Here is a 10,854-nt window from a genome sequence, read left to right as displayed (position 1 = left end):
TGAAGGAAGGGTGTCATAATTTTTATGAAAGGGTGTCATAATTTTTGTGAAGAAATGTCATACTTTTTATGAAAGGGTATCATGATTCTGTGAAGGAGGGATATCATAATTTTTATGAAGGAGTATCATAATTCTACGAAGGGGTGCCATAATTTTTTCGAAAGGGAGAGGGTACCATAATTTTTGTAAAGAGGTGTCATAATTTTTAAGAAAGGATGTCATAATTTTTAAGAAGAACATTTTCATCATTCAAAATTTTAAATGAAAAAGTAGAATCGCGGATATTAAATGCGCGTTGAAAAATGGTGGCTACGTGATCCAATAGGATAAAGCGGTGCACTCCACGTCAGATTGGTCCATGTAGTCACTATTTTTCGACGCACATTTAATGTCTGCAAATTTATTTTTTTGTTTAAAAATTTTATATGACGAAAATATTATTCTTTGATAAAATTATGACATTCTAGGACCATATTATGATATTCTGCATTCAAAAAGTCATAATTTTTATCTATAGAATATCATAATACGGACAGAATATCATAATTTTTTTCAAAGAATAAGAATATTTTCGTCATTCAAAATTTTCAAACGAAAAAATCGATCTGCATGCATTAAATACAAGTTAGAAAATAGTTGGATAAAAATATCCCTTTCATATTATGATATCCTAGGTCATATTATGACATCTTGGGCTATAATACGCTAAAGAATACCATAATTTTTTTCAAAGAACATGAGTATTTTCGCCATACAAAATTTTTAAAAGAAAAAATTGATTTACTGGTATTAAGTGTATGTTAGAAAATGATGACTATGTGGATCAATCGGATAAGACGGTGTGCTCTATATCGAATTATCTATGCCATTCATGGTGCACAAAAAATTTTTTTTAGATGAAAATTAGTGGATACGGGCTCATTTGGAAGAAATGAGGAGGCAGAGCCAAGTACAGGATAGAAGCAAAAAGGGGTTAGAGTTGGAAAGCAAATTGAGTGTTGATCTATTCAAAAGTTTTGGAGCTATTTGAAGCTGTCACTAGCTTGACTAGAAAAGCTTGACGGGAAGATAAGCCCGAGTACCTCGTAAAAGTTCCTCCAATCAAAGTCTAAGCTTTAGATATGTTGGTGTTCCACTAAAAAACCTTTATTTTTTTTTTCCTTCACAAGAAGTTTCTTTTTGAATGCCTGATTGATATCTTCATATTCCTCAAGTCTCAAGACACGTTTGGTTTGTTGGGAGTGGTGGGACTAGAGCCCACTTTGTTGAAGTGGCCTCGGCTTCCCTTAAGGTAAAGCCACTCCAAGCCATTTCTTTTGAAGTTAAGCAATCAGAGAAACTCACTTCAGCTACACTTCAAGCTAATTGAACACTTCGAGTGGGCTCTCCCTAGGTCAAAGTAAGTTTAGTGCTTAATTATGGGCAACCAAATAGGCCCTAAAATGGCTAAAAAGAGCACTAAGTAATATCAACCATATTTAGTCACAATAGTTACCGATCCATATGACTTAAGTGGATTTAGATTAAAAATAACCCACAACCAATCCAAATCCAATGGTTTCTTAATCTTTGGAGCTATTACTGAATTAACTAATATAGGAAGACTTGACCCATCAACAATGGGTTGATTTCTACCACTTCTTGAGTTAATAATTTCTTTAAAAGATAATTGAAATACATTATATAAAAATAAAAATTATTTTCAAATATATTTTACAACAATAAAATTCAAAACAAATATGAATCTAAAAAGGAGAGCTTGGATAGAAGAAGAACCAAGATAAATTATTTCATTTCCTTTTTGCATATATGAATTATGAAATCCCATATTATCAAGAGATTAATGGTTCCACATTTCTACTTAAACTAATAAACCAAACTGAAACATGGAGAAGAGAATAGAGGCTAAGAGGCAAAGATTAAAGGGCCAAGGAATGGGATGCTAGCTGTTACACATATGTGTGTGCATGTTGGTTTACTTCAGATCTCAGTTACCTAACCTTCTAACCAAAACTTGAATCAATAATACTAGATTTCTAAAGTTTAGAATCAAAATAGGCCCAATCTTATTTTGGACTTGAACCAAATTGATGCAATACGACCAGTTTGGTCCCATGCTCAGCTCGATTCACACCTATATACACCCCTGATAAAAATAATACAGTAGCAAGGCGAACAATTATATGACTATTGGTGCAAGGTTTTTCCTGCTGCATAGGGATAGATGTGCCAAAAAGTTTTCTAGACATATCATCGTGGCAACAGGTAGATATGGAGGAGTGCCACCGTCGTTTGAGAAGCCAAAAAGAAGATAATTGAAAGGGAAGATATTGATTTAAATAGCATGGATCTAAGTGCATTGGCCTTCTAAAATTTTCACTATCATTGCACTATTCGTTCGAAGATAGATGAACTAGACTAGATAGAATATAGCTAAAGCTATGATAGAAGAAATCTACTATTAACGCTACTCTTACGATCGAGTTCAATGTAAAAGGATGATAAAGTAAAAATAGTTAAAAACAAATTGAATTGATTAATATATCAAAACTCCTATTTTAAAATATAATTTATTTATTTATATATAAAGCAACAATCATAAAAGTAACCATTGACTCTTGTATTTATCCATATTGGCACAATCCTCAACAATTTTGAAGGTTCACTTCCGTGATCCTATGTGTAGCATAACCACAAATCAGACCCATATGTCGTGGTCGATCATGGCTAAATCCCCATCCTTTAGCTTACACTTCCATAGTTAAATTATTAGGGCCATATGTTGCTGATTTAGGAAATGTCACCTGATTTTTTTTATATTTTGATTCCTTTTAATCTTATTCATTCGGTATTTGCTTATGACCACCAATTGAATTATTGAGATAAGCTGTAAACAATAATATGAATAAGAAAATCGAGAGTCATCAAAATTGTCATCCCTAGCTTAGGATTGAACTATAAAGGTCTAATTGAATTTTCATGAATAATTAGTGTTTGTGCAAGCTAGGGACATTTAGAGCTTCTCAAATTTTGAGTGCCTCATCTAGTCTGCTTGAGCTTGGACAGATCTAGACATATTTTTTAAGCCTAAATAATCAAATCGAGTCTAAAATTTGAGTCCGCCTATTAAATGGATCAACCTTGAGTTCACATCAACTTAAGCCAAACATAGTATATTCTGATTTCGATCATGAACCAAATGCTTCAGGAGACTTGATCATTTCGATTTTCATTCCAATTCTGATTTCGATTTCAATTCTGATCACGAAACAAACATCCTCCTGGTCTCTAGCGACCAAGACAGCCTCTCAGAGAAGAACTGCCGCTCCTAGGTGGTCCCTTGGAGCTTCATCGTCAGGCAGAGCGAGCTCGGTGATGTGCCCCCTCCATTCACCACCACTAAGGAAGATGTCTGGTAGACCTAATGGGAGGCAAGGGAGGATCGGGTCTACGTTCGAAGAAGCTTGAGATCCAAAGCTCTTCGATGGCTTCAAGCCCTCCCTCTTCCATTTTCAACTGCTTCACCAATGAGTTCTAGCCCTTTATCCACGCCGCCTGATGTTTCTTCTCGCGTTATGTTTTCTCTCACCTTTTCGCACTCTGATATGCAGAGAATGATCCCCTTTAAGTAGGGTGAAGATATGATAACGTTAATGCCCTTTCGATTTAAACAGGACAGCAAGTGATCGCTCCATTGTTGCACGATTTCGTCATGGGTGGAGATCGACGTTCTCTCCTTGTTCGGAAAAATTATTGCATGCACCAGATGCAAATAAATCGGGACAAATCTCAAAGCATATATATGGTGGAGAGCGTGCAATCAGAAAATCGATGAAATACAAGAGGTCACGTGGCATAACATTCACCGTGGGATTTCCGTGGTCCAATTGCACCTGGTGCATGCAATGCGGAGGCCCCTTGTTCGGTGGTATGCAAGTGGGTGGGGCTATTTTTTTTCTCTTTTTTTCTCTTTTTTGCTATTTGAACAGTCCGTTATATGGACCAAAGGTCCAAAAGAATCTGTCAACAACGGTAGACATTTAATCGGTGACTCTTTGACCGTCGTGACCTGGATTAATCGTTGCGACCCGCGAACTCGGCTCTGCCCATGGGCACTTTCCCACCCGCTGTTGGAAGATATCGCGAGATGCCTACAATTGCTGGACTTCGTCATGATCACCCACACCTTCAGAGAGGCCAACCAACCGGCCAACTCGTTTGCTGCTACACCTCGGGAAGGAGCATTCAATTCGACTTCTTTGCATCCGCCCGGTTCGATCGAGGGTTCTTGCGGATTTGGGGGGTCTTTATTTCCTTCGTTCTGGGCTGGTGCCCCCCCACCCTCTGTAACACACACACACACACACAAAAAAAAAAAATAATAAAAGGGGTAGAAAGCACGTGGATGGTTCTTTTTATTTATTTATTTATTTATTTTGATAAGAATAAAAAGTCTTTTTTTATTTGAATTGAACTACCTGAATTCCAGATCCCAATCAGAATGACTATTGACTACGGTGTTGATTGCTAAGCACGTCTAACCTGATTGAACTTGGATATAATCAAACTTGGCCGCTCCATCATTTTTTTTTTCCTCTTTTTTTATTCTTTTTGTTATTTAAACAGTCCACTATATAGACCAAAGGTCCAAAGAATCTGTCGATAACGATAGAAAGCACGTGGATGGGTTCCTTTTTATTTATTTATTTATTTATTTTGATAAGAGTGAGGGGCTCATTGTTGTTTGAATTGAACTATATGAACCAGGTCCGAATAAGAATGACTGCGGTGTTAACTGCTAAGCAAGTCTAACTTGATTGAACTTAGATATAATCAAACTTGGCTGCTCCATCACTTTTTTTGTTCTCTTTTTTCATCCTTTTTGTTATTTGAGCAGTCCCCTATATGGACCAAAGGTCCAAAAGAATCTGCGGATAATGGTAAAAAGCATGTGGATGGTCCCTTTTTATTTATTTACTTATTTTGATAAGAACAAAGAGTCCCTTTTTATTTGAATTTTACTATATGAATCAGATCCGAATCAGAATGACTACGGTGTTGTTGATTGCTAAGCAAGCCTAACTTGATTGAACTTGAATATAATCAAACTTGGGTACTCCAACCCGAAGCTTGAAAATTAGGCTCGAAGGCCAGGTTAGATAGGTCCAGATCTGACTAATTTTCATCATTTGGATGAGCAGATATAGATCCACCTTAGATTACATATGTTGTAAAGATGGCTGAATTACTAAATATTTTTGCAGCATAACAAGGACGATTGACATTTGGATCCTTTTATCCCAATCAGGTTCCTTTACGGTGCAGCCGCGCATCCCTTGATAGCGATCATCAAAAAAAAAAAAAAAAAACTATGGACCACTTTATTTGATGATGCGCGGTTTGTCCCAAGTGGGTAAGGGTTGTATCTTTCATTCGAAAGAAGGATTCACATTCCTTTGCGCGAATCCACTGATAGATTTCACAGCCATCGCATTAAGACGCAGCCTGATGAATGAGGAGTGAGGCGCCATCCAACGGACGATGTCGCGAAAGAATATATAATCAATCCTTCGCGCAAAAGATACAACCCGAACCCGTCCTAAGTTGCCGAATCGCCGCGGGTGGTTGGTGCCGGAAACTCGCTTTCTGCGTCTTCGCAACCGACCACCCCGCCATCTGAAGTCAACAGCGACGGAGATGCCAACGCAAGAGCCTTCCGCCGCCGCATCTCCTCCACCACCGTCCGCATCGCGACGTCCGCGCGATAGCTGTCGCAGCGCATGAACACCTCCGCAATATCCGCCGGCGTCATCTGGACCTCCGACAGCAGCGCCTCCGCTTCCGCCATCAGCTCCTCGAGTTCCTCCACTCCAAACTTCAGGTAGTTCCTCGCCAGTACCCGGAACGCCGCCGGCCCGCAGTACGAGAGGTGGATGGGCTGGTCCATCCGGCCCGGACGGAGCAACGCCGGGTCGAGCCGCTCCGGGTGGTTCGACGTGAAGATCATCAGCCGCTCCTCCACGCACGACGACCACAGCCCATCCACAAAGTTCAGCATGCCCGACAGGCTCACCATCCCCTCGCCGCCGCATTCGCCGGCGCTCCATAGCCCCCCGCTTGGTCGGGTTCGGATTGGGGGGCAAGTTTTTTCCGGTTGCAGGCGGAGAGGTCGAGAGAGCAATCGACGTCCTCCACGACGACGATGAACTTGGGCGTGATGAAGACCAGGAGGCGGCGGAGCTGGGAGTTAGAGTTCACGGCGGTCAGCTCCAGGTCGTAGATGTCGAACTCGAGGAGGTTGGCGATGGCGGCGACAAGGCTGGTCTTGCCCGTCCCTGGCGGGCCGTAGAGGAGGTACCCACGCTTCCAGGCGCGGCCGACGCTGGCGTAGTGGTCCCGGTGGCCGATGAAGTGGAGGAGGTCAGAGCGGATATCGTCACGGAGCGCGGGGTCGAGGGCGAGGGTGTCAAAGGTGGCGGGGTGGGTGAAGGGGACGGGGGTCCAGCCGTCTACGAAGGGGGTGTGGCGGTTGGTGTAGAGGCAGCGCTCGGGGTTCTTGAGGCGGAGGCGGGTGGCCTCATCGAGGATGTAAAAAATATACTGAGAACGAACGGCGTCGAGGTGGCGGAGGTCGAAAGAGAGCTCGAGGAAGCAGTGTTCGGAGGGATGGCGGTGGGGTGAGGAAGAGGGGGGGTTCTGGACGGCGCGGGAGGTCCAGCGGATGGGGATGCCGTTGAAGGAGTCGAGGGTGGTGTGGGAGGTGGGGAGGGAGGAAACTACGTGGTCGGAGTTGCGGCGCTTGAAGAGGGTGACGGCGGGGTTGGAGGCGATCGAGACAGCGGGAGCCGAGGTACGTCTGGGCGGCGTCGTAGAGGTCGTTGGCCGAAGAGGAGGCGTCATGCTCTTCGATGAAGATGGTGGCCTTCGGCTGGAGGAAGGTCAGCAGGCGGCCGAGGAGGGAGTGGAGTAAGTCGCGGATCTCCTGCGGGAGGAATCCCATGGACAAGCTTCGTTAAACCTAGCGCGGCCTGACACCGCCACCTGCACCAGTAATCACCTAATCCCATGGTCCCAACTTCAGAAATACAAATTGTGTGTATCAATACGTGGTCGAATTTTTGTGTGTATCACAAAAATTCTTGCTTCGAGACTGACAAAGTTTCTACCATTATTAATTGAAGACAAGCAGTCTGCTTTCATCAAAAGAAGGTCTACCATTGAAAATTTTCTTTCGGCATATGAAATAGTTGCTTATTGTATTAGAACTAGATGCAAAAGAGCACTGTATAAATTGAATTTTGAAATTTTTTTTGATAAAATAAATTAAAAATTTTTTGTTTATATTTTACGAATAAGAGGTTTTCGGTCGAAATGGATTGGTTGGATTGAGGCATTGATTTCTTACCCTTCTATAGCTGTGCTACTCAATGGCTCATCAGGCAAATGGATCAAGTGTAGGCAGGGGTTGAGACAGAGAGATCCTTTTTCTCCAGCTCTGTTCATCCTAGTTACTGATGTTCTTTCTAGAATTCTTAAGCAAGCAGGCTTGAAGAGCATCATTGAAGGTATTTGGACCAAACTTGTCTTTTCTAATTTGAGAAGCCTTCACTTTGCTAATGATACCCTATTGTTCTGTGCTGGCAAGAGGGAGAGTGTTCTAGCCATCAAAGCAATTCTTCTCGGGTTTGAACAAGCCTCTGGACTTCACATCAATTTTTAAAAAAGTTCCATCATATGTATGACTATGGAAGGGGATGCAGCTAAGCTCCTAGCAACCCTACTCAATTGTAAAAGATCTTTATTTTCATTCACTTATTTGGGCCTTTCTCTCAGTGATAGGAAACTCCTCAAACATTGTTGGTTACCTCTCATTGAGAGAATTACTTCTGGACTTGCAGCTTGGAAAGAGAGACCTCAGCTTTGGAGGCCGAGTTACTTTGGTTAACTCAATGTCGACCGCTCTACCATCATACTTCATGTCTGTCCTCAAGTTATCCCAATGGGTGGTAAATAGAATCGACCAACTTAGAAGATCATTTCTATGGAAAGGGAATGATTTTGTTTCCGACTTTAACTGTCTTGTGAATTGGGAGGGGGTGTGCAAAGAAAAGAAGAAAGGTGGTTTGGGCATCAAAAACATTAGAGATCTCAATGCGGCATTATTGGCAAAGTGGGCTTGGAAGCTTGTTAAAGGTCTGGAAGCAACTTGGAGAAATCAGATTACTAATGCTTGTTACTCAAAAAGGAGGTTTGGCTTTAGAATAAGAAGAACATTTGCATCGATCTCACTGATTTGGAGGGATGTTACCAAAAATCTCAAGGCAGTTTGGACGTGTACCTTATTCAATCTTGGAGATGGCAAGAGAATAAGATTTTGGGAGGATTCATGGATCCAACCTTCCCCCTTGCATCTTTGTTTGTTGAATTGTATGAAAGAGTGGTGAAGAGAAATGCCACTGTTGCTTCTCAATGGAGTTATAGGAACCAAGCATAGTCTGTAAGATGTAGGGGCCCGCTTTCTTTGGCTGAAAATATTCAATATGAAGCTCTCGTTCAATTGCTACAGCCCATCTCTCCATCTCGTTCAGCTGACCAACCGATTTGGAAACTTACTTCCAATGGTTCATTCTCTGTTCAATCCTTTTACAAATTTTTGAACTGTGGAGGATTGCTTTGGCCATTTCATAAAGTGATTTGGAGAACCACTGCACCCGAAAAAGTAAAAATATTCTTATGGTTGGCTCTTAAAAATAGGCTTCATACAGGTGATGTGCTACAGAAGAAAGATTGGGGAAGAGGATTCAGATGCCTCTTCTGTGGAACCAGCCAAGAGACTATCTCCCATTTGCTCATCCGATGCCCTTTTGCCAAGAGCTTGTGGTTTGCCATCAAAACTCAACTCCACATCAGTAGATGGCCCAAGGATATTATGGATTTATGGGGTGGCTGGAGGAAAAGAAGAGTTCATTGTAGCCTTAGGGATGGTTGGGATCAATTGGCGATGGCAGTGTGCTGGCACTTCTGGCTTGAAAGAAATTCAAGAGTTTTCCTTCACAAACATTCTTCCATCAATGCCATTCTCCATAAAGCTCTACTTTCCTTTATTGAATGGGAATATCTTTGCTCCGAAAAATTTAAGGAAAATCATCAATTAACATGAAACTTTCTGAGATCTCTCTTGATCAGATAACTTTGAGGTTCTTCGATCCATTCTTCTTTTTGTTTTGACTTGCAATCTAGAGCTTTGTTGTGTTGAAGCTTGCTCATCTACCCTGTAATCTTTACTTTATCTCTTCTTTGGATATTCTTTACCTTTCTAATATAGCTGAGGGACGTTAACTGCTTCCTTCATTTTACCTCAAAAAAAAAAAAAAATCCCCATTATAAAAATGTATTTGCTGAATCAGCCTTTTTGGTATCGTTTAGCCTATTAGGAGGTATTTGGTTTGTAACTGAAATCGAAATGAGAATGAAAATCAGAATGACTTGAAATCAGAATCGAAATGACCAAATCCTTCAAAGTGTTTGGTTCGTGATCGAAATCGGAATTGGAATGAAAATTTGAACCCATAGAGGAGAGTAGGGATTGAATTCTATATAGTTGAGCCATTCCCATTCCATCCTAAAATTGAAATCGGAATGAGACTCCTCCCAGCCAAACGGTTGGAATGGAAGTCACCCATTCCGATTTCGATTCCGATTTCAGACTCCCACTCCTTTCAACCAAACACCCTTTTAAGGTAAACCAATCCATTCTCAAAAAGTGTCCGGAGTCAAGGCTTGACTCCAACTCTCTCTGTAGCTTATTTTCCAATTTATTCAATGCTTCAGTTTAAAATGGTGCTACCGAATTTGAATTGTGGAACAGAAGATCTAACTTATAGTCATTACAGTTTAGAAGGTCTTCTAACTTTAGTGAGAATACAGAAGAATATTGCATTATTTTAACAATAAAAAATAAATATTGTCATATATTTTATCTCAATTTATAAATATCTTTCTATATCTTCAATTTTAGCAATGTCAACTATATCCTTTGTAAATTATTGCAATGTCCCTCACCGATCTTTCAACTTAGCGAAAAATTTATTGTCGGCATATTATTTAAAATTAGATAGCTGATGTGAATTTATTGAATTATTTTAAAATAAAATAAAATTTAATGTGGGCTTAAAATAGTCTAATGACTAAAATACCCAAGCCTTAACCTTAACTTCATCCCTTTCTCCAATCCTTCTAATCTTGACTTCGGCCCTGTTTGGGATTGCTGTTGGCAATTAAAGCTGGAAGTGGACTTGGGCCGGCCCGACTTCAGGTCAGGCTGTGGGTTGGGCTCAAAAAAATCAGGCTGAGTTTTGGGCTCCAATATATAACCCATTTATCTTTTAGGCTGGGCTTGAGCATACTATTGGCCCGATCCGAGCCCCGTCCGAGCCCGATCCAATTAGAGGCCCATTACTTGGCCCACTCCGTTCTTCTCTCCCCCCTTCCTCTCCCACCCCTTCAATGCCACCACCATTACATTGTCTGCGGATGGAGATAGAGATGGAGATGGAGCCATCGACAGAGGGGTCTCGGAGGAGGAGATCAGGAGATTTGGAGATGGAGACGTCGGTGGATCGTCCAAAGATGGAGATCAAGAGAGGGATCGATGGATTACGAGATTAGGATCGTCCAGAGATAAAGAGAGGGGTCGACGGAGATCAAGACAAAGAGCCGGCTAATCTAAAGACGGCAAGTGTCCGAACCCCAGCAGAAAAGTCGGTGGGGTCAGCAACAGTGCTGCCGCCATCGGTGAGGGCACCAGCGACAACTGCTTGACTCCGTTGCTATGGAGGCGGTGCATGTAGGTGG

The 10,854-nt window shown here is 41.6% G+C and overlaps 1 pseudogene; it reads right to left on the bottom strand.

Moving 5' to 3' along the window:
* Positions 1–5,132: 5,132 nt before the first annotated feature.
* On the bottom strand, positions 5,133–7,229 carry LOC114912609 (AAA-ATPase At4g25835-like; annotated as a pseudogene).
* Positions 7,230–10,854: the final 3,625 nt, after the last annotated feature.

This window comes from Elaeis guineensis, chromosome 4 (assembly GCF_000442705.2).
Source record: "Elaeis guineensis isolate ETL-2024a chromosome 4, EG11, whole genome shotgun sequence".
Taxonomy (NCBI): Eukaryota; Viridiplantae; Streptophyta; class Magnoliopsida; order Arecales; family Arecaceae; genus Elaeis; species Elaeis guineensis.
This window is presented reverse-complemented; position numbering and strand designations above follow the sequence as displayed.